We start from the raw sequence: 25,558 nt of genomic DNA, 5'->3' as shown, positions 1-25,558 counted from the left end.
GCCTTGGGGGTCTCACATAAACTGGATTGCACATCTAACTAAGAGCTCTACTGGTGAGAAAAGATTTACTAAATAAGAAAGTGTTATTTCTTAAGAGATGAGTGTGTAAGGGATACTCTTTCAAGTGGTTACAAGGAATGAACACCATTTCTTTTCTGCATCCACTCCAAGAGTACAGTAAATGATTTTGTTGCCCACAGAACAATTGTAAGGAGTAGAAAGTTCATTGTAGAACCTCATTATCAGAGTCTATAAATATCCTTTTCCTTTCTCCACCCTATTTTTTGCTTCTTAATTTACTTTTCTGTTTTTAAAATTGCCAGTGTTTATTAATACATGAATATTTATAGCATCCTCAAATTCTCTGTTGCTCATTAAGAAGGAAATGGTTTATAACTCACTACAGTATGCTCTCCTCTAGAATTTTAGGACTGAACTCAACATTCTCATGCCTTACCATTCCTCTGTTGTCTGCAAATGTCTGTTAAACCTAATGGCAAGGAGTATGTCTCCTCAATCTTCAATGGCTAGTCTATATAGAAAATAACAGCCAGTCACTGCTGTCTTATGTGGTACAGTTTGTCTAAAGTCAGAACAGTCTGTGTAATCTTAGCTAAGCTTTTGTGTATCTGCATTGTGAGGAAACTTCTAATTATATGATCAGACATAATTTTTTCTAGAAATTCCTGCTGCATTCACTGCACAGGATCAATAATATTTGGGGATGAATCACAGTCATATAATGAATTAAGTGATCGCCTGTAGTAGGGACATGCAAAACGGGCCCTATTTTATTCAGATTTGGCCCAAATTGGGGACAGTGATTCGATTAGTTGATTTGGATCACTGTCCCCAATTTGATTCGGACAAATCTGAATCTGAAGATTCGATGCTGATTCAGAGAATGAGCAATTCAGACACAGACACAGCTTTAAATGTTTTTTCTACATATCTCAAGGTACCAGACAAGGCTCGTGAACGCTGTGACGCTCGGGCAGATGGAGCATCCCAGAGGAGTGCAGGGGGCCCTCCCACATACTCAGTGGTGAACTCGGAAGTGGACTGGAAGTACATCCGGTCCACTTCTGGGTCCACTGGGGAGCACACGGGGGGCCCTCAACACCCCCTGGCTCGAAAATTGGCCACAGAGAGATCCCCCAGACCCAGGAGGCACCAGTCACCAATCCAGGGGCCATGGGGGGACGGAAGCCCTGGCATGCTTTCCAACAGACCCAGAAGTGAAACGGAAGTGCTTCTGGTCCACTTCCAGGTCTGCTGCCAAGTGCACTGGGGAGCCCCCCACTCTCCTGTGGATGCTTCATCCACCCCAGCATCACAGCATTCATGAGCTGCCTGCTACCCAGAGGTATGAAGAAAAAGCATTTAAAACTGTGTCTATGTCCGAATTGCTGAATCTTTCTGAATTTCTCCGAATTGTTTCACAGGGTTCCGATTCTATTTGGAGAGATTAAAGGGTCCTCTGATTCAATTCAGATTTGGACATTTGGCCACTGAATTGGGCTGAATCTCTGCTGAATTGAATCAGGGACTGAAGCTTCACACAGCCCTCATCTGTAGTATATCTGCCCCATTTTTGCGGATGTTGGAAGATATGGAACACATGAGACAAGGCATTTTAGAGGGAAAAAGGTGTGGTTTATCGTTAAGGCATTTGAATACTATCTTGAAGAACTTGATTTAAATATGATCACTTCCTCAAAGGCCTTATGCAAAGTCCCTGGGCCAGTCACTGAAGTCAAAATATTTATAGTTGGCTATTAATTGTGTTCCCCTTAATTTCTAGATGCCTACAGTGATGTTTAGGGGTCAGATTGTGCTAAGCACTTACAACTGAAATCACTAGGAGCTGTGCTTTGAGCATAAACTGCTATAAGAATAATATATATTCTAAAAAGCAAGACCCTAGAGGCCAGATCCTATTCAACCTATTTACTGGGTATTTAAATAACCCTGCTCAAGTCCCTGAACAACTTTTAATGAGCAAGATAAGTGAGTTTTCCTCTTTATCACCATTTTTTGTGATAGAGGATGCATACACACATTCAAATCATCAGGGGGGGAGAAATTCCACATTTGTTTTCTTGGTAGAAAAACTTATGACAAATGAACAGACATTCATATGCTAAGACCCTGAAGAGCAGAGAGCTTGAAATGCTGATGCTGCACAGCCAGGCACCCCTGTGCACACTTCTCAGCATGCTCTGCAGGCTCCCTCAGTCTGCCGGGAGACAGATGACAGCAGTGAACAGGGTAGACCTGACTGTCTGGCCCAGATTGTTCAGGATAAACCTGTCTCCCTGTATCACAATGTGGAAATGGTGAATGGGGCACTTTCTGTTTCCTACTCATCTGGAGCAGTAAAATCCAGTGAGTGACATACCTTCTTCTGGGGAGGAGGGATGGAGGAGAAAAGCACCATGAGATGCTAGAGGACTGTGACATGACTTCTTTTAGAAAAGGAAGTGTGTAGACATTTATTCTCTCAGGAGATAATCTCCCAGAGGCAATTTTACCCTCATTGTTCCCAGTTATTTTTCTCCAGGAGCAGGAGAAAAATCCTGAACATCTGTATACTTGTAGTTTCTACTGGAAGAAGAGTGACTCTTTCAGAAGAAACTGAATGCCTGTACTGGGCCTTAAGCTATGACAAACATGTATTAAAAGGTATATACATTGTCAAATTTCCAGGAACTTAACACAGGGTGGAACAGGATTACATATAGAGAGTAAATGCCTCTGCATCTTTTTAAAATAAGATCTAGGCCTAGATGCCTCAAAACAAGCACACAAAATTAGTATTCCTGACAACTTAAACTTTAATCTCTCTGTGCCTCATTTCTTCAGATTTCAAATGGGAACAATATTAAGTAATATCAGAGAGGTATTATGAAAGTAATTACCTTTGTTAAACAACTGAAACACAGGGGGGTTGGGCTCGATGATCTACTGAGGTCCCTTCCAACCCTAACATCTATGAATCTATGATAAGTGCCACAGAAACAGACAAAAGGAAAATGCCAATTTTATATTCACTATAAGAGTTGGATGATGTGTGCTTAATAAGTGCTAGGGCCAGACAGTAAATAAGGATGATAGCAAGAACTATTGAATAACTACTCATTCACTGAACAATTCAGAGGCCTCATGGAAAATAAGAGTATGCAATTGTGTAATAAGGACTATATCATAATGCATATACATAAGTATGATTACGCATTAACGATCCCGGAGTTTCTCCATTACTTCATTTGACTTTGCAACTTTAAATTTCTACTTAACATGTTTTATTCAACTTACTTACACTAGATATTATACCATCCACCATATCCCACTCATAAAGCAACCTTTGTGATCCAGCTTTCATAAAACAATTGAATATGTGGCAGGACAGAAGTTATTTTGGCAGCATGTTTGCAGGGTTTTCCCCACTTCATTTTCCTAGGTATGGCTCTAAAACATCCTTTCCTACCACTGGGGCTTGGTCCTCACATCAAAGGTAGGCTGAACAGTGGCCTCTCAGAAGGCAGTCATGGTAGGCTCCAGCTGCAGCAGCAGTAAGGAGGCATGCAAGGGGCAAGAGCACAACTTGAGAGTTATGAGATGCAGCTGAAGCAGAGGTGTCAAATTCAACTCATATACTGGGCCAGATCTAGACCACCGTTCTCCTTGTGGGATGGATCTGGCCCAGGACACAGGGTGATTTCAGCCTAGGGCATGCAGTAGTGGCAAGTCTAGGTCTAACATGTGGCAGCAGTAGCAGCTTCAGCTCTGGCATGGGGTGCCTGGTGGCAGCTCCCACTGGGTGTCCTGTGCCAGAGCCACAGTTTCCAGTGCTGCTGCCAAAAGATACAGCAGTGGCTCTAGCACACAGCACAGGACATGTGGCAGCTCCAGGTTTGGCACAGGCATAGAGTGGCTCCAGCATACGGCAGCAATGAGTGGGGTGAGGAGGTGGAGGAGATGGCACTTGGGTAAGCTGTAGTGGAACAGATTGATGGGTGCACCTGGGAGGGAAAATGGGTGAGAGCCTTGGAGAATAGACTAAAAAAGGAAATGAAAAAAAAAAATTGCAACTGTCCAGGTGGAGTACTCTTAACATCTACCTCTATGCTGTTTGTCAATAATTATCTATTTGCCAAGACTATTTATTTTATAAGAAATTCCTTATACAAGAATTTTTCTTTGCATGGGGCCTAGCATGATGGAGCACCAAAGTGCTCTCAAAATACAAATACATTATTAATCATTTCTTGGGCTACAAGGTCTAGTCCAAGAACACAATTCAGGGCCCTGGAAACAAACTACTTGTTCTGCAGAAAAATCCACTTCCCAAATACAGTTTGTGAAAATGCATGTTATTATAATACATGGGTATCAAACTCATCCTGGGCCCCAGTCTAGATCCAGACCACTGGGGCTTCTCCTAGGCCAGACCCAGATTGACACATTCAGATAGCAGTGTGGGTCTGGGACGGGGAGGTGTGGCTACTCATTTCATTCAAGCAATGCAGAGTCAGTGGCAATCATCTGTGAGAAGCCAGGGATATGAGGTGGTAAAGACTTTTGGCTGGGCAGTGGCATGGAGATGGGGGCATGCAATGGTGTGGAGCCATATTTAGCTAGAGCTCCATGCTGCAGCATACTCCTGGTTCATCACAGACACCGCAAACCCCCAGCCCCATGCTGCTAAATACCCCTGGCACTGCTGACCAATCAGAGGTCTATGCTGCTGGGCAGCAGTATGGAGCTAGGGGCATGCAGCTGCACAGAGCCATGTTGGTGGAGCTCTGGCTAGTGGTAGTCAGCAGTGTCAGGGACATGTGGCAGTGCAGAGCCAAGTGCCATTCTAGTACAATAGGCTACTGGACTACCAGTGGGTTAGATGCAATGGTTTTGCAGGCTGTATCTAGCACACAGGTCATATGATTACCAACCCCGTTATAATGTGAAATAGCTTTCTGATGGACTACCTTAAAATACTTTTTTAGCTACTTAGGTCTTGCATTTACAAAATCTCAATGAAGTTTCAACAGAACAACACAAAAATGCACGAGCCATAGAAGAAATTAATGAAAATTGTCCAGAACTTAATTAAATTTGTCACAGTAAAATATTGTTATAATATTTGGTTACTTAACTGATTATGCTAAATTATTTAGAGTTTGCTTATGAACAGGCTATGATCCTGGTTTAGGTAACAACCCCCCCCAAATCATTTATATTATTCTTCTGTGTAATGCCAAGCAAGCAATTGAAAATTAACATTCACTATTTCCTACAGTGCAAGGATTAGGGATTTTTTGTGTGTTTTTTTTAAACCAAATCAAACTTCAAAACAGCTTTATCCTACTGCAGCAATTCTCAGAAAGCCATGGTTAATCAGTTAATCGTATTAGCTTTGGAACTGACAGTAGGTATTCACTGAAAACATATCACCGTATTTACTTGAATTCAAATTGACTGTCAATTGAAGACAGTTCCTTGATAATTGGATTCCACACATGGAAAATTTCTAATTTATTATTTGAAAGTAGGGGTAACTATAGAAAATAAGTTCCTTTAACCACAGGACAAAAACTGTTTTGCCAATCATTCCTTTCTTAGAAATGTTAATCTGCCATATAATCTGTTTCCTCCAGCTTTTTCTTCTAGATTTTAATTTTGTAAACTATTTGATTTTAAGACAAAATGTAGTGTGTGATGCTTTACTGTTATTAGTGGAAGTTAACTCAAATAGGTAAACTGAAAGGTTGACTAAAATTTCTTTGAAGTACTACTCTTGGAAATATACAAAAATACAAGCACTAAAGCAAGATCAGAAATGTATAGAAACAGTACCAAGTTCTTTACAAAAACTTCTTTCTTGTTCTGAACCTGTGTGTCCTCTTTCTTCTTCCTGGCCCATATCAATATGGGGTAAACAAATTAAGTATTGGAGTACTCCAACAAATTCAGTATTGGAGCAGAATTAAGTATTGGAGCACTCCAGCTAGAAGCTGTGGGGAGCAGTGGTACAGGGAGCCCAGCCAGGGACAGCAGTGGCAGTGCACAGATTCCTCCTTCCAGAGCCTGCTCCCTTAAACAATCCCAACCCCCTACTCCTACTCCCTGCTGGCAAGAAGCAGGTGCTAGAAGGAGGAACGTGCATACTGCTGCTGCTTTCCTCAGCTGACATAGACATGGAAAGGAGCTCCAGAGCTGTTCTTGTCCCACTGCTGCCTAACACTGCAGGTAGCTTGACTCCCACATAATGATTCAATAAACTTGTAATTATAAGGTCATCATTTTGGTTCTTCCTACGGCATCAATTTGCAGGGCCAGTAAGACCAGTAGATAAGTAAACAATTTTATAATATAAAACATGGGCAGAAGCAAAGACTAGAAACAGGGGCTATCCAGAGGGTTTATATTTGGTACAAGCAATCAAATGGACAATAAAAGAGAAGGGAATTAGTCCAAAAAGTCAGACATACCCGTACGAAATGGAAATACCATATAATACTACAGGTTATATCCACCTCTCATCTTATCAATAAATTCTTTCAGCTCCTAAAATAGTGGTTTTCTTATTGCGTAACTGCCATTTCTTGAGTGTAAAAATGCTTCAAGAGCTAAAAAGTGCTCCCTCAGTAAATGGAATAACCCGCCCCCCCCACCCCGCCGTAACAATGTTGCATTCTGAAAAAGCTTCACAAAATCTAGGGTGAGAATATACCTTCTTAAAGCATGATTTCAAAGTCAAGTATTGGTCTGAAAGTAGCACTTGCTGCTGCTTGTAAGAGAGGAAGATATCAGAGATTTTGTCATTCCTCTATCAACACAAAAAAACAAGACTTTTGTGGGGAGGGAATGGGAACATGAAACATATGTCAGGAAATGGTAGGGGTGAGTAGTAGTAAAGGAAGGAGGTAGGACAGAGAGTTGTGTGGGTTTTCAGCTGAGCTGGATAGCATCAGAGGGTGGGGAACAAAGCCCCCCTCAGACCCAGTCAAGCTCAACTGGAGAGGAGGCCCACATAGTGGGGGGCCTTTGCTCCCCTATGTTTCTCTCTCTGGAACCACCACTGGCAGGCACAGCCAGGATACAAAGCAGGAGAGCAGAAGCTCTGCTGCCTAAGCTATTTGACAGTCCAGGGGTGAGGCTAGCCCAGCTCTGTGGAGCAGATGTGCTGTGGGCATGCACATGGGATGCTGGAGGACAATAAGGTAACTTGAGTTGGGATCCAGGAGATTCATTTGATAGACCGGTTTAACCAAAATCAGTTACATCTGATACTACATTCTGATACTACATTCATCAAGGTATATGTTAAACTGGTTTGGGCTATTTTGAAACCAGTTTCTGTGCACTGCACTTCTGTTCTGTTACAGGTTTAATTCAGCTTTTGATCACTTAAACCGGTTTATGTATAATGCCTGTCCCTAGCTTATATTTCCAGGTTCAGAACTGTATCTTCAAGTGGAGTTCCTCTCCAAGATAAAGAGCAGTCATTGACAGGATGTTTCATATGTTTTTGTATTTTGTGTATATTTGCTGATTCTAGAGAGCTGAACATGTAATTAATGCTGATCTTGTGAGCTACAAATAGAAAGGTTGCGTGCTTACTGTTCGTGAAGTGAAAATCTTGAAGACTGCACATCCTTCAAGGCTCTTTTATCCTAAGAATTATCTGGAGAACTGTGCCCTGATCTAGAGTGGGACAGTTGCACTCTTTGCAACTGCTGTATCGGGAAGTATCTCTTTTATTGTCTTTCTGGGAGGAGAGACCACTCCATGGCCTGTTCCAGCAGGTCAGGGAAAGTTGTGCTGCAAGCTCTGTGGTATAAGGTAACTGATCCTAAAAAAGAACTGTTGCTGTAATCTAGCATGTAGTTTGCCTTTTCCTACTGGTTGAGGAAATAAATATTTCCTTCTTTATTCCAATACAAACAAACCGAAGGCAAAAGATAATGAAAACTCTTCACCAGTTCATGTATGTACGTATCTTAAATATTCATAACTTTAGCAATCTTAAATGTATCTTGATTTCTCTTTTCCAGTGAAACATTTGGCTGTATGAAGCTTGAGCTTCATATCTTTCAGTATTCTTAACTAATATGGGTATAAAAGGTCATTTAAAATATATGAGAGGACAAGAACTTGTCTCAAGTTCTCATAAGCCTTAACTGACCAACTTACAGGAAAAAAATCCCAAATCACCACTAGGGTAAGGTCAAATACTGTTGTCACTTTTTTTCAGAAAGTTTTAAACAAATGTTCATCATAGGGGACTTCAACTACTGGGACATCTCATGGGATGAGCACTCAGACAAATCCAATCGCGCACAAAGCTTCCTTACATGTGTGGATAAGCTCTACCTGTCCCAAGAAGTTTATGGGCTGACAAGAGGCAAGGTGCTGCTGGATTTGGTACAGGCCAAAGGGGATGATCTAATCAGTGACCTAAGATACAAAGGCAAGCTGAGTGACAGTGACCACAAGTTGATCACTTTCACTGTCCATCGCAAAGGTGACAAGTCAGCCAGCAATGCAGTACTCCTTGACTTTAGGAAAGCTGACTTTCATAAGCTCAGAAGGCTTGTTCTTGAAGCCCTGAGAGGCCATGATTTCACAGGGAGGGGAGCGAATGATGAGTGCTTGCTCCTCAAGGAAGCAATCCTTGAAGCACAAGAGGAGTCCATCCCCACCCACAGGAAAGGTGGTAAAAGGGCTCAACAACCCCCTTGGCTCAACAGGGAACTCATGAACCCCCTACATCTAAAAAGAGAGGTGTATAATAGATGGAGGACAGCAAACACCACTAAGGATGAATATACTCCACTGGCCTGCACCTGCAGAAAAGCCAAGGCTGCAGCTGAACTCCCTCTGGCTACACAAATCAAGGGCAATAAAAGTCCTTCTTCAGATATGTGGGAAGTCAAAAGAAAAACAAGGGCGACTTTGGACTGCAGTTGAGCCAGCTGGGGCAGCTGACTACCACCGACACCCAGGAAAAAGCCAATCTGCTTAATGATTACTTTGTGTCAGTTTTTCACCAGCCCAAAGGGACCACCCTGCTGAACATGATGCAGGATGACTAGGGTGAAGATGAAGATATGCCCAGCCACTGGTGAGGATAGTCAAGAACTTGTGCTGCTCAGGCAAAGTACCTGAAGATTGGAAGAGGGCCAATGTTGTGCCCATCTTCAAGAAAGGGAGGAAAGAAGACTCAGGAAACTATAGGCCAATCAGTTTGACCTCAATTCCTTGGGAGATTTTGGAAAAAATTATCAAAGAAACCATTCTTTACAGGCTAACAGAAGGCAACATTCTGAGGGATAGCTAGCACAGGTTTGTTGCAGGTAGGTCTTACTTGACCAATCTCATTTCCTTCTATGATCAGGTGATGTATCACCTGAAAAAAAGGGAAGAGGTGGATGTCATATATTTGGACTTTAAAAAAACCTTTGACCTGGTGTCCCATGATGCCCTCATGGAAAAATTGGGCAACAGCAGCCTTGTCTACTCCACAGTCCAATGATGGGGGAACTGGCTCCAAGCTTGGACCCAGAGAGTGGTAGTTAATGGAACTGAATCAACACAGCACTGGTGAATAGCGGCATCCCCCAAGGCCCTGTTCTTGGACCTGTACTTTTTAATGTCTTCATAAACTATCTGGAGACTGGTGTTAAAAGAGAACTGGCCTAGTTCCCTGATGACACCAAACTTTGGAGAAGTGTCCACAATTGAGGACAGGCTGGTGATCCACGCTGACCTCGATAGGCTTGCAAGGTGGGTGGATGAAAACCTGATGGCATTCAATATGGAGAAATGCAAGGTGCTCCACCATGGGAATAAAAACTTGCATCACACTTATAGGCTCTGCAATGTTATACTCTCTAGCACCATGACCAAAAGAGACTTGGGTGTCACAATTGACCACAAGACAAACATGAGCCACCAATGTGATACCACAACTGGCAAAGCAAACAAAACTCTGGTTTGCATCTACCAATGCATCTCGAGCAAGACCCAGGATGTTATCCAGCCATTGTACTCAGCCTTGCTGAGGCTGCAGCTGGAGTACTGCATCTATTTCTGGGCTCCACAATTTAGGATGGATGTGGAGAAGCTTGAAAGGGTTCAGAGGAGAGCCACACACATGATCAGAGGGCAAGAGAACAGGACTTATGAAGAGGGACTACGAGTTATGGGACTCTTCAGCCTGGAGAAGTCCAGGCTCAGGAGTGACTTGGTGGCAGCCTATAAGTACATAAGGGGTGTGCATCAGGATCTATGGGAAGACCTGTTCATCAGAGCACCCCAGGGGATGACAAGATCCAACAGTCACAAACTCCTGCAAGACCATATTAGGTTGGACATAAGGAATAACTTTCTTTACTGTGCAAGCCCCCAAGGCCTGGAACAGACTCCCCCCCAAGGTGGTGCATGCACCTACTCTGGACAGTTTGAAGAAACACTTGGATATCTATCTTGCTGGGATCCTTTGACACTAGCTGACTTCCTGCCCTTTGGGCAGGGAGCTGGACTCCATGATCTTACAAGGTCCCTTCCAGCCCTAATGTCTATGAAATCTATGAAATAAAAAACAGAATTAGACTGGCAACTGTGCCTCACTTCTAATGTTCCATATCATACAAATAAAGCAGCTTTCTTTTTATGATGCTTTTTAGGACACTTTGAACCAAATACAACTCAACTATGGTTTGAAGGACCAACAATTGCATGTTTTCTCGGGAACTAAGTATGATGGGTATGGCTTCAGTCCACTCAAGCCAGTCTGAACTCTACTGAAGTCTGTCCACCCTGAAGACTATTGAAGTCTGTGGTAGAGTCGTAAGAAATACCCAACCACACAAAAGTAACAAGTCATGTCAGTCATATGAGAAACAGCTTTTATTAGAGAAATGGTCAGCACAGGCTAAGGTAGACTCAGGCTACATATAACCATACATGTATCCATACAAAGATACATATAATCAGAATAATGGCTACTGCCACTCTGTGACCCCTTCATGTGTTTTCTGTGGGACTGATTTTTTGTGAGCAAAAGAACAGAAAAAAAAGTATTAATACTGTGTACTGTATCTGATGACAAGTTTTGTAGGCTGGGATCAAGATTACATATAAATATACATGCTCACATATGATAAAGATCAACTTTCTTGATTAAATCTTTCCCATCACTAAAAAATGTCAGTTTTCTAGCTTAATTCATAAACTGAATTGAGGAAGTTCCAGAAATTAAGTTTCTTAATGAATGGAACACCAGAAAAAACATTCTACACCAGAAAAACCAGTTGGCCTTGCCTATCCACCCTTCTTTCTGATGAAATGAAACAAAGCCCCTGTTATTATCTCCTCCTCCTCTATCCTACAGTGTATAGGTATAAACACATATTATTTATTACTGTAGTATCTGAGCACTTTATATTGAGGGTTCAAGCCATGTGATCACCCATCTGTCACAGGTTGCTTGTTTTCTCTCCCTCTACCCAGGAGAAGCAGCATTTTCATTTGCATGTCTTGTCCTGGCAATGCTTACTTTGTTTATCATTCTTTTCTTAACATACACACTATGTCTTTATGTTAGATAAGTGAAGGTCAAAGAAATATACCTTACTCTTGGACCAGAAGGTTCTGAGGTTGTGACTGTACTAATTTCCTGTGAGAGTTTATTTTCCAGATTTGACTTAACTCATACAAAAGATAGAGCCTTTTCCTAGTTGGGGTGAGTACCACTGTGCCAGAGGAACTTCCTTATCAACACAAATACACCCCTGAGCTCTAAGTAGCCTTTTAGATACTTTAAGATAATACCTTGAACTATATTCAGCATTCTTTGGGAAGTCAGTGGCAATCATAAAGCAATCTGATGTTCTCACTGTGTTGTTGTGCACCATATGTCTACTGGAGTTCTTTTAAGTTTTGAGGGTGTTTATAGATGTGATTGGGGAGAGCGCTTTAATTACAGTGGCTTCTTCTATGAGCTTTAGTTAAAGTGCCCCCAACGCCATTTTTCAGCATGGGGATGCAATGCTGGAGTCTGCTGGAGCACAGTAATTACTCTGCTCCAATGTGCTATAATTACAGTACCTTGGAGCAGCTTTGCTGCACATCTATAGATGCCCTGAAGGTTTCATGCCCAGATATCACATTTTTGTGGTCCAGCTGAGAAAGAATGAAGGAATGAAGCCAGATGATTGTTTGCCAGGATGGGGCAGTCTCCTAGCCAACTAGTGTCTCCTAGCCAAATAGAGATGATAGCATTACACATGGGTGCTGCTATATGAGAACTTAGCATCAGTGAGGAATCCAAGAGTACTAAAACTAAGGGCTGAGATGACCAATTATGTTTGTGTGTATATCTAAATGAAGAAGACAGCACCATGGCTGGTAACTCCTCAAAGTGTCCCCTGGCATCACTTTTGCCGCACAGGTTCAGTTTTAGCAAGCTCATCTTCACCCATGAGCTGGCCTTATCCAAGTACTGGGCAATCTTGGTGTTAGTGGTGTGGCTGTATGAGATGAATAATAGAGGAGTTGTATGAGATAACGAATCATTGTTTTTCCCTTAAATGCTGCTGGCACATTAATTCATATTACCTGACCAGTTTACCTACTGGCTGTATGTAGATTTTGGAAAGGACCAGAGGGAAAATCCTTGTGGGACTCGCCAAAGCACCCATCAGAACACATTGTGTAAATCCTCTGTGAAAGCTTCAACCCATTTCATGAGTTACCCTAACTACCTGTCACTTTCCTCATTCACATTCCTGCTGGTCACCAGTTTTCTCATTCAAAAAAAGCAGTATCTCATGGTCCATAGTGTTAAATGCTACAGAGAAGTGCAGGAGGATGAGAATGGATCTCTTTGTGCTATTCACTGACTGCAAAAGAGCATCTATAATTTCTATGAATGTAACTGCAGTTCCATGTCCTGGCCTGAATTCACATAGTGCAGAATTTACAATGTTCATTTCAACTAAATGATCTTGCAGTGGCCTTTGCTAGCTTCTCATTCTAAACAGGAGGCTTGATATAGGATAACTGTGGGCCAGGACTCTCCATCCACCCCAGCATCTCAGCATTCATGAACCACCTGGTACCTTGAGGTATGTAGAAAAAACATTTAAAGTTGTGTCTATGTCCAAATCATTGAATCTCTGTGAATCTCTTTAAATTGATTCTCAGGGCTCCAATTCAATTTGGAGAGATTAAAGGGTCTCCTGATTCGAGTCAGATTCAAAGATCCAGCTGCCAAATTGGGCCGAATCTCCACCAAATGAAATCAATAACCAAAGCTTTGCACAGCCCTAGTGTTTGCGACGCCACATACTGCATGACCACGCTCATCTGGACATGGCCCTTTAGGGTAGCTGGGTTTTTCTAATGAGTGAATGCACTGAATGCTGGAAAGGCAGATTAGTTGCTGGCACTTAACCTTATTAATAACTATCTGAAAAGGAAACCATTCCATTCCACCAGGATACATTCAACTCTCTCCAATGCATCACTAGTAAAACAGAAGTATGAAAGTGGGTGCATCTAAATGTGCAACTAGTATGCAGAAATAAACTCCGGTGCAGTTTGTGCCAGAATTAATGGCTCCTGGGCACAGTGTATATGCGTGCTCCTGGGATCACAGCAATTAAAGACAAGGCAGAATAGCTCTGGGCTGGCAGGGGACCAGGGGTTCAATCCTGACGTCTGGGTGGCAGCATAGGCCAGAAGAGGAGCTGACTGGTGCTAGGCTTGTAGGTGCTACAGTATGGGGGCTGCCTGCTGGCTAGGTCACCATCTACATGTGTGTTGCAGTGTATTAAATAACTCTGGCATAGGTCAGTATTCGGTCCCAGACAGTACTATCCTACAGCAGGATTAATTAATTTACTGCACCCTAAACGGGCACATGAGTAGACAGTGATGCTTTAGTGCAGAGCTAATTAGTCAACTCTGCAGTAAAGCACACAAGTAGATGCACCCAATAGTATTAAAGATGTGACAGACTGAGGCCACATTGGTTAGTGACAGTTTATATATATAGTAAAATGATAGTCCTTGCCCAAAAGAAAATTTAGTCTTGTGGGCCAGTCTGACAAAGACTTATGCACAAACTTAACTTCAGTTGGAGAGCTCACATCATGCAAAGGTGTTTAAGGTGAATAAGGAGGCCTTGGTTAATGCCAAAGTGCAACAGGTGGACGAAACAAACAAGCAGGTTGGGAGGAGGATGGACAAGGTAATATGAGCATGTAATATGAATACAATTTAGCTCACCACCTGCCTACCCATTATCAGCTGGCAGAGTCCTGTAGGCATGCTGGCAGAAGTGAGTTTTAGGAAGGCGTGTGAAAGAGCGCAAGACAAAACAACACAATAACCCCTCATATCTGCAGCAGGCTTGCTCTTGCTGTAGAATAAAAGGTGCTTACTCAAAATGGTCCATATATATACTATTGGTATAGAGCTAGTTTTTAGACTCTGCTGAATGGGTAATCAGCACCTCTGATAGAAGAATTTGGAGATGCTAATGTTTTTAAAACTGCAAGTTTGGAATTTCTTTATTTGTTGAAGCTTGCTCTCTGAAATGTCATGTTACTTTGACAATTTTTTATTTTATTTTAAATACCAATAAATAATTTATTTCTAACAACAGCCCTGGCTGAAGCATTTAGTATCTATTTACATTTCTGGACAGCGCACTATAAACATTCCATATAAATACACATACAAAATTTACACAAATTCTGTATTACAAATCAGTGGAATTCAAAACAGGAGAAAATATGAAAGTGGTGGGAGAAGGTAATAAATATTTAGGAATCGTATTCCATATTGGAAATTGCCAAGTAAGTCGCCTGTACATTTGCAGCATACAGCTGTCCCTTTTCTTCAATTTGATACATTTCTGTTCTTCCTCACTAGTGACACTAATTTGTTTAGGTATTGTCGTAATAATTTCTAGCAGCTGTTGTCACATTAATAAACTACATCAGATAACTAAAAATGTCAACAAGCTACTTCAGTTAAATTAAACATCTTAAAAGTTATCTGTTGGAAAGAGTAAATTGGTGACTGAAATACAATAATAACTTTCTTAAGTCATGCACACTGCTTTACTTATAAAAAAATTAGAATTGTTAACAGTCACACTAAACTTTAACAAATAAAACCTCACAAGCAAAATGGACCCAATCCAAAGACCTCATAGTATGCATCTGTACTGTCTGTCATTCAACAGATGCCGCTTCAATTTTCTATTGACTCCTGGGACCTCTAGGACTTTATTGTAGGAGCAGAAAAATCTACTGGGAAAGCAATTGTTTTAAAAAAAAGATGTAGGTAGACTGCTTAATTAAGTAAAAGTGTCTGAATAATTTACTCATTCGCTACTGTGCCAAAGGCTCATTACAATACAAATTTAAATGTATTTTCCAATAAATGCATAGGAAATCAAAATAAATATGCACAGTTACATACAAGCATAGTCTGTGTAGTAACGTTAAGTGATATATAGGCATAGATGTTATATAGCAAGAATGTATTCTATATATAATATTTGTATGTATTATACAGTTATGTAATTTGACTTAAGTTGTTACTCATGCAACTAAGAGTTACTAGTCTCATGCTCTGAAAATATTTACAACACAATTTTACATTCAGACAAAAATAAAATAAATATTATATAATAATATCATAGATTGTCACACAGCTCACTTTTTATGGAGGAATAAGCAAACAACTCAACTGACATGAATATGCCTAACATTATGGGAAAAAAATCTATTTATATTATATATGAATACCAACATGCATGCATGTATATTAAAGTGATATTTAAACCCACAATCAAGAAGCACAATGCCATAATACTGTCCTTTTCCCTTTTACTTAGTACAGTTTTTGACATCAGCATTAGTATCTGTATTTGCACTATGGAATATGTAAGTAAATATCAGACCATCGTCTAATGGCATATTTTTTCATTATTAGTCAATAGAGACTACATCAGAGGTAATACAGCACTTAAAATGCCACAGAAAGAACCACAAGATGCCTTGATAGATCACGTTTCAGCTCACATGTAAGCATTCTCTCATTCTTTTTCTTCCTTTTTTTTTTCCTTTTTTATTCTTTTTTTTGTTTGAAAATTTGTCTAGTTAGTTGCTTTACACTTTTAAGCCTAAACTTTTGGCACATCCTTTTAACTGAAAATATGTTTACCTTTCAAAAGTGTTCTACCCACAATTTAAATTTACAAAAAGCAATTCATTTAGCCGTTTTTTCCCAAATAATTCCATTTTGACAGTTTTTTTTTCAAGCCTACTGTAGATTCTTTGACAAAAAAGCAATTACTTTGAATAAGGAGGCTTTCCAAATTATTTTGGACTGCTTTGCATACTTAACTAGCATTAGTTAAAGAAAACTACCTCAGTTAGAAGAATGTGAACACAACAGCTCCGATTCTCTAACTCTGAAAGCATGTAAAACAAAAAAAAAATATAACAATTTAATATTAAAGGATGAGTCATATAGTCAAAAGTTAACTGTCAGAAGCAATGATAATATATATCGCCACTCATTGCATTACTTTCTTCCACAGTCTTCTCAAGCATATCTGATTGCTTCAGAAAATAAACATAGCATTCACTCAGGCTCATCCCTTAAACACAGAGACGCTTTTTCCTCTTTTCATACTTAACTTGCAAAGTCCTCTACATCTTTCCTTTTTCCTGCATGAGATACTGGAATGCTGTGGCCACAAGGTTAAGAAAGATTCCCCCCATTTATCACAACCTGCCAAGCACAACAGGGTCACAATCCAAGCCAGAAATCTACCACTTAACTAATCCAGTTTCATCACAAGCAAGAAACTTCAAAGATTTCTGGCCACAGGCAAAAATTAGTTCTTATTTGCTTTAAAACTCAAGTATCAATCAAGTTAAACTGTGCTTCAGCGAAGCTAACATTTTGAAAGATCTGAAATATATATACATTTGCTTCCTAGTCCTGACTCTAATTGAATGCAGAGGTTACCTGTTTAATCGAGAAAACTAATCTGTTACTTTTTCAAAACAAATCAAGTGCAAAAAAAGACTAAAAAATATTTTTAAAACGTTAACTTTTTTTTTTCATTTGATCCAAAAACAAATGTTCATATATCAAACACATATGTGCACACATGTACATATACAACATAAAAATAAATTACCATTCTTTAGAGGAATCTTTACAATTATTCTTGCATTCTAAATGTTTTTATTGCTAGATATATCAAATTACAAGCTCTCATTTCAAGACTAAGAATGCAATTTATAGATACTCCTAAAGTGTCCTAATTTGGTGACTCAGATAAGAAGTTTTCATATGGCCAAAGAGATATGTATTTTAACTTGTATATTTATTATGCAGAGTTTCAAGTTAATTTCAGCTTAAAAAATAAACCCTCTGAATTCCACTGTGTTTGGATTTTGGCTAATATAGAACCTATGAATTAAACCAATATTTTTTTTAATAATTCACCCTATCCCTTTTTGGGAAAAAAAGGATTTCACATTAAGCTTTATCAAAATCATGATGATGAGTCAAGACATGAACTTATAATTTTCTTACAAATTATTATGTATTCCATCAAACTGTCAAATTAAACTATTCTTAAATGTTACATTAAGTGAGAAAAAATATAAAACATAGTTGTTATACATAAAGATCAAATATTCTAGCAAGGTACTATGGGAACATGCGAGTTTTGTTGTTGTTGTAGCCAACAACATTTTGGTAGTAGTTCAAAACAAAGCTAAAATAAAAAACTATGTTCTATACACAATGTGCATATATTTTAATACATAAACATAGTGTAGTCATGCTGTCATTTACTATTTTATTTAAAAATACAGAAACAGAATATTATGATACAGCTGCAATATCAAATAACTAGCATTTATTAGCTATATTTAAAAATCTAAGTTGAAAACACATATTAAATAATACCAACTATTTCAGCTACCAATTTCAAGTACTCTGAAAGTGTATTCTAACACTAAGAAAATTTACATATACTTATTTGCAGAAAAAGCAGCAGAAAAAAGAAGGAACTTGCTTTATTAGCATAAAACTAAGATATAGTTCAGAATTACACTGCTTTCGTTTTAACTCACTCCATTTGACACTATGCTAGGATAACTTACGAAATCTCACTCAATATATATTTAAGAATTCATTTGTATTTTGTATTTCTTTAGCAGCTGCATTACGTTCTCTATATACACATACAATTTCCACAAAGTTATATTTTAGATCAGCTGTTGGACATAATCTACATTGTACAGCAGTGATGTCACTTAATTTATTAATCCATTTAATGTGGGATAGTAAGTATTTTAATAAATTCAAACAAAATCATTCTTGGCTTTAAAGAAAGCTTCTTCGGAAGATACTTTGGCAAAATGAATAATTTTAAGCAAAGAATTTGGAGTGCTATGTTGTATGTATATTTTTATGGGTTGTGTATGTGCGTGTGTGTGTGTGTGTGTGTGTACACATTTAGTATTTTAATTTAGTTTAATTTAGAAGGTAAAAATCTCAGTGACAATAAGGGGGTGAGGCAGCTAAAAGTTATTCAACTGAAATGTATTTCAGAAAATAGTGAGCAATCTAAGAAAAGAAACATGTAATTGGATACTGCTGCTTGCTGTTCACCAGACCCTAGAAACTAAATTGAAGAACTTATTGGCTGTAATAATTTATCATACCTTTCTTCAAAACAGGTTCCCTAAACAAAACAGCTCCCTGTAGCAGTAAATCAGATGGACAGAACTAGGTTGGTTTTTGCCCCTGAACTTTGTTTCCTTTACTAGGATAATAAAACAGTACTCCTACAGCAACCCCCTTCTCAGTTCCCTTGAATGAAACAGACATTTAAGAAGCAGTAATCATTATGCCAACTCACATCATGGCCCCTAAAAGCAGCAGAGCAGCAGCTTTGCTGTACTCGCTTACAACTTTGACTCAAAGGTAAAAAAAAAATACATTTGGACACAATGTAGAGCAACATACTAAGTAGGGACCTATTTAAAACAGTAGTGTTTTACAGTCTGTAGCCAGTCATGTGCAAGAAAGTATTTACATAATTGCAAAGCATATAAAAAGTTCTGAAAGTTTTCACCAACCAAAAATGAGAATCAAATGTAAACTCCACACTTCCCTCAAATGACAATTTAGGGAAGTTAAATGCTACCTTTTCTTCCAAAGACTAGCATTTATACTTTAATACAGTTCCTAAACAGATATCAAATCAAGGAAGACACTTATTTATTTATTTAATGCCAACAAAAATGATTTTTTCCATTTGGCAACTAATTAATTTTATGGCCGAGGCTCTGAAAAATGATAATTGCACATCTAAACACCTGTCACAATATTTTAGCCATGAAGTGTCTCTTCTATAAAACAGTCATTTGTTTCAAACTATGTTGAAATTTTATAAAGTATGAAACATAACATTAGTAACTAGTAAAGACTAGTAACATTATATTATATTGGGAAACATTTATTTCCTAGAGAACTGAAAAATAATCTTATATGAAAATGAGATATAGTTATTTGGAGAGAGTACAAAAAGTAAACATTTGGAGGAATTCATAGATCTTACCTACCTACCCAACTGCTAAACTCAGTCATTAGCACCCAATGTGTTCTTCCAGTAGTTTAAAACAACAAAACCACAGTTCAGAATTACAGAAAAGAAAATACCTCCTTTTCAGAATGAAATCTGATTCTGCAACTGGCACCCACTTGTTTTCCTCAATTTATCAGTAAACGGCAGCATATCAATATCTCAAATTAAAAAGCATCACAAGCTTACCTCATTTGCCTCTGAAAGCTGAAATGAATTCCCCAACTGTGTAAATTCACTCTCCAGAAACAGATACTAGTGTTATGTTTAGCGCCAATTAAATTCCACTGTACAGCATTTAAGGTGTGCCGCCAGGGTTTTAGGACCAGAAAGCTGTGTGCCAGTCAACAGTATTGTTTGAAATTCAGGAACTGCTAGGGACACTTTGTGTTCTTCCTTGAACTGTCACTGTGCCTCACTCCCTCCAGTTATTTAAGTTAACTAAGAAGAGATCTGGATAGTAAACAAGCTTGGCTCTGACCAATGGCTTTCCACACCCTTCTGTTTATAGTAAGATGACTTGCATTCAGAGGTCACCCCCATCAACAGCTCCTGTCTTTCAGTGGGTATCTAATGTGCTGCATTTATCCCAAGGCTCTTTTAATGAAACCACCTTCCCAGTCCCTGCTCGCCTGCTGTCACTGTGACACATCTGCTCTTTATTGTATGAAATTCTTTATAGTCTCCAAATGCTAAACGATTTAGATTTTTTTTAAGGCTGTCATGTTTACCTTTGATTACACCAAAAACATCTTGAAAGGTTATAAAAGCTTTATGGTAGGCCACGAAAAGGAAGTTTGCCAAGAAAATATTCATCTCATAAATAAAAGAAATTCAAATGCAAGGAGGATGAATTCCATTGTTTCATCTGGATTTAAACGCTTTTCAAAAACTCTCCTCCTACGACTAATGCATGCATCTGTACTGGATAATATTTACTTGAATATGTTAACATGTTGGAAACAAGAGATGAGGAATATCCTCAAGGTCTGCTCTAAAATGACAGAGCCAAGAAAAATAAAGGTCAAGAGCCAGGACCTCAGCACAAACACCAAGTCTATTCCACTCATACAGAATATACAAAATTGACTGCACTTTAAGAATTATGAAAATACAACAGAGTAACTATCAGTAGTTTTTGTGTCTTAAGTACACAATGAACAGGAACTTGGTTGCTACTGCTTTGAGCTCCATTTAGTATTTTCCCCCTATAGTTTTATTATCGTTGTCTGCTTTACACTTCCTCATGAACACAAAGACAGAAGCAGAGACTATTCGCAGTCTGTGCTTTACAGACATTTAGTATATTACAAGTTTCATGTTGCAACTGACATGTCTAAACAAGCTGTTTTTTTAAAACATAAGCAAGAATGCTATATGCAAGCTCTTCATTGGTGACTCAAAAGTATCATCTAAATTTTCTTTTGGACTCATTTCTGATTTCTACATTATGTGTTTTTACCTACTGCGCTACCCCAAAATTCAGTACTTCTTTATGCAGACACTTGAAACTGAAGATGGCACTCTCTCCCCACATGAACATAAACAGGCTCACTGCTCAGAAATAGTCTTTGAGTGAAAGTTACACCTGCAGCACATTTTCGGCACCAGTTTTTGTCACCACTACAACATTTAAATGACAGATAGCAGCTTGGCTCTTTTAAAGCTAATAAAACATGATTGATGAACCGGGCTAGAAAGCTATGTCAGTTCAGATTAGGATATTTGTGCCATCATTTGACAGGTCCAACACTTTATTATTAGAAAGGATTGCCAGGATTGTAGGGGTCACTAATAAATACTTAGATCCAGAGACACATATATTTTTTTGGTACTTAAAATGCCTAATGAGAGTTTCTTGGGAATATAATTTGGATTTTTAGACAACTAAGTGTATTTAAGAACACAGATCATTTCTCTAAACAGGTGCTTGTCAGCAGTGATTATCTCAAGTACTAAACACTCAAGTAATTCTCATTTTACTGTATTATGTGGCATAATAAAGGCCCGCCCCTATGACAATGAAAACTCACCAAAGCATACATAAATTTTGGGGGAAAGCATAATCAGCTTTCCAGTATTGTTGTAGACATTGGTATTAGACCGATCCCTGTTCTTAACTGCTATAACAACCAAAGTGTCAGATGCGGAAGTTTAAGCATTAGCAAGTACATAGGACTTATTTCATTTTTAAAACTAAAAACAAAGAAAAAACTACCACAGAAAATTAGTTGAAAATGTAGACCAACATCCTCAAAAAATGCAGGAACACTTTGCTTTAAGAGTCAAGCATTTTACACAGGGCTTGCCATGGGACAGAATTCACCCCCACCTCCCCCTGTTATCACACACGGAGCCACAGCGCAATTACTTGCGTAAGCTACAGCACATGTCTCGTTAACAATCATGCCACAGCCTCCTGCACGCATGCATATGGTGGTTTCTGTCAGTGGTTCAGAATAGTGGCAGACACAGTGGCTGCACCAAGTCCCAGACCCGAAGCTTCCCTGCATACTGTCACTTATTGTGCCACTACAGTGCAGTGAAGAAGTAAAGTGTCATTCCTTTACAACTGAAACAAGGTGAGTCCATTGTTTTTAAGGCCTTGAATGCTGGAGGGAAGATTTGACATAACAGAATTTTAAAGGGGTTTTTTAATTATTATTTTCTAAGCCAATGAGCCAATCACAGATAAAGTTATAATAATTCATAATCTCCTATAAAGTTCTTCTCCCAGAATATATTCCAATGAGGGCACTAGTAAGAACAAAGTTTTCTTTTGTATATGATTAAAAAAAACCAGTATCCCAAAGTCAACCTGAGGAGTGAATTTAAATACCTGAAAACTCAAAACGATAAAAGAAACTAAATTCTAACAATGCATTAAAAAACCCTTTTCTTTTATATGACAGGCTTAGGCCAGGTATAGACATTACACTTCTACTAGTAAAAGTAATTGAAAACTGGTCTATAACTGTAACAGAACAGAAGTTCAGCACTCAGAGACTGGTTTAAAAATGGCTGAACCTGGTCAAAGATTTGTCCCCTCCAACGAAGGGTGAATGTATGTTCTATTCACTACTGATCTCAACTACACCATTTACAGAACCAGTATAACTTAGGTTGATTCCACCTCGGAATTTTTGAATGTCTGTACCTAGCTTTAGAGTTCCTCCCTCTCCCTCAATTACAGCAAGAAAAAGAGAGAGAGAAAGAGAGAGAAACAAGTCATTTTAGATGGGCACAAATCATCCTCTTGCCACTGTGAAAAAAGTATAGAATATTAAATTATTTTGATTCTCAACCTGCTTTGTTTGGTTTAGGGTGATTGTAACTCAGATTTGACAAGAAAAGGGAAGAAAATTAAAAGAAATCAAGACAGTATCCTTCACAATGTACATTAGATCATAGCACTACATATGACAATATGGCTAAGTACAGACATTATATATAAATGGGTATAAGTGATCAGAAGCTGGTCTAAACCTGTAACAGAACAGAAGTTTAGTGCACGTTGACCAGTTTCAAAATGGTAGAAACCAGTCTAAGATAGATCTGGATGGATGTAATATCAGATTTAATCAGTTTATGTTAAATCAGTCTATTGAACTCCTGTACCAGATAAGTAACAGTCAGCTATTATATCCATGGCTCTGAAAAGTATCAAATGGGAGATGGAGCAAGAAAGTTATTTCTTTTTGAGAGAGTAAATGAAAACACTTTAATGTTCTTAGCACTAGGAGACCAATATAAGGTAGAAATAGGGTGACTACATGGGAGAATGGGAAATCCAGGACACCCCCCTCTCCTTGCCCCACAAGTCAGTGGCACTGCTGCAGGCAGAGACAGGGATAGGGCAGTGTGGTGTACTGCAGGTAGGCAGGCACCATGACACTCTGCACTGCTCCATCTCTCCACTGGACTGCACCCCACACTCCTGTGTTTCTGGGACACTCATTTAAATTCTCACCAGTCAGCCAGGAGCAGCCTTGAGTATCTGGGACTGTCCCAGGTAAACTGAGATGCATAGTCATGATAGGCATGGGCCACATTCTAGGCTTGCAAACATGTGCATTTCACATTAAGGAGTAAGAGGATAGAATCTGAGCATTCTTCTTTCAAGCTTAAGCACAGGAAGCAAAGTTTGAAATATGTCTGAACAAAAGAAATGGCAGAATCAAGCTCAGTTATTTCATCGTGAAGTTTGCAACAACAAGGGAAACTCTGCTACTGAAATATACTACACAAAGGCCGCGTCTACATGAGATGCTAGTGTACAGTAGTGGTGGGGGGCACTAACCGTAACACAACACTACTGTGTACTAGTAATGAGCTTTGACACAGTAGCTCATTGCTACTGTGCAGTAGCATCAGAAAAAGCTGCAGGAATGCTACTGTGCAGTAATGCCAGTTACTGCACAGTCTCATTTAGTACTTGCACAGGACTTGTGCAAGTACTAAATGACTTCAAAGTAAAAACTGCATAGCCTGCCACTTGTATAGATGCAGCCAATGTGTAGCAAATTAATATTTTGCATTATTATTTTTAAATGCCATCCAAGAGCTGTAAACTGACCAGAATAGTTCACAGAAGTAAAGGAGCACTTGACAAGGATTGAAGAAAGGAAATCTGAACCAGTCAACATTTTCATAAACTGAAATAAAGCACACTGTGAAACAAATCCTTTGGTACACTTTCATTATGCATTCACAGTAGCCTTGAAGGTGTCAGATCAAAAGAACAAGCACAGGGACAGGGAGGTCCTTGATTTTTTTTTTAAACCAAAGGCCTTTTCACACTCTGGTAGAATAAATGGGCCTTAAAGAAACTCAAAAGTTATTTTATAAAATATTTACAATCTCTTCATGGATCCCCATGGTGAGGCCAAAGCAGAGCAAAAGGGGGCACCAGTGAAACTGAGAATCAGACCCTGAAGCTTGCTCTAACCCAAATTGATGAGTTTCTAACCTGATTTATAAGCTATTGCTAGAAGATCTAATGGAATAAATAGATTTTTAAATGTGAATATTTCTTTTCCTTGAAGGACTAGAAAATTTAAGGGCAAAAATCGCCTGAAAAATCTTGAGATGTTTGCTCTTGAGATTCTTTCCAGTTATGAAAACTCAAAGAAGCAAGGCCTACAAACCCAACTGGTCTTCATAATCCTTGGAAAATTGTGCTGCTCTCAAGACTTCCCCATGATTACATCCTGATCACACTTTACCAAACATGAGTTAATTAAATCAACAGAGATCACTACAGATAGAATTATGCATATATTATGTATACACCAATAGCTCCTACAAACTCCTGCATATATTTGCTTGGATTTCCTTGCAAGCGCAGCAGATCTCAGTCACTTCCCACCACCATGCTTCTCTGTAATTCTAACTGAATTGTGATCCCATTCAGGAATTACAGAGGGGGGATTGCCAGATCTGGGAAAAAGAGATCGCAAATCAGCAGTCAGTGCTCACTCCTTCCAAGCTCTTTATCACCACAAGGATACTCTTTTGCCTTAGAAACTTTCACAGTTCACCTGGTTCTTACAAATGAGATTTCCAAAAGCACTTGTAAAGACTGAGGACTTTCAGTCCACATGATTTTTAATAGTCTTCAGTGGACTTTCACTAAGTGTACTTTGTGGTTATTTATTCAAGGCAAATCAATGATGAAATGCAATCAAAATACTGAAAACCCCCAGCATTTTAAAATCATGAATTATATACCCCAGAATCACAAAATTGGCTCTAAAAATCATGCGATTATAAATATTAATAGCTGTAAGGACTTTTTATTAACTTTCTAAATAATTTCTGAATTTGTCCCCTTTCTCCAATTTGCGCCTGTGCTAC

The 25,558-nt window shown here is 39.0% G+C and overlaps 1 protein-coding gene across 10 annotated transcripts in view; it reads right to left on the bottom strand.

The window, feature by feature from the left end:
* The window catches only part of EYA4 (EYA transcriptional coactivator and phosphatase 4), a 241,836-nt gene that overhangs the window by 118,414 nt on the left and 97,864 nt on the right, over positions 1 to 25,558 (bottom strand). The window contains exon 1 of one of the 10 annotated variants that reach the window (XM_019538081.1): positions 19,892 to 20,111. The exons of the other annotated variants lie outside the window; for them this stretch is intronic. The gene's annotated coding sequence lies outside the window, so the exon portion shown is untranslated. Of the gene's footprint in view, positions 1 to 19,891; positions 20,112 to 25,558 lie in introns of those variants that run through there. 10 annotated transcript variants of the gene reach the window in all.

Source organism: Crocodylus porosus, unplaced genomic scaffold (assembly GCF_001723895.1).
Source record: "Crocodylus porosus isolate Cpor-Errol unplaced genomic scaffold, CroPor_comp1, whole genome shotgun sequence".
In the NCBI taxonomy this organism is placed as follows: Eukaryota; Metazoa; Chordata; order Crocodylia; family Crocodylidae; genus Crocodylus; species Crocodylus porosus.
This window is presented reverse-complemented; position numbering and strand designations above follow the sequence as displayed.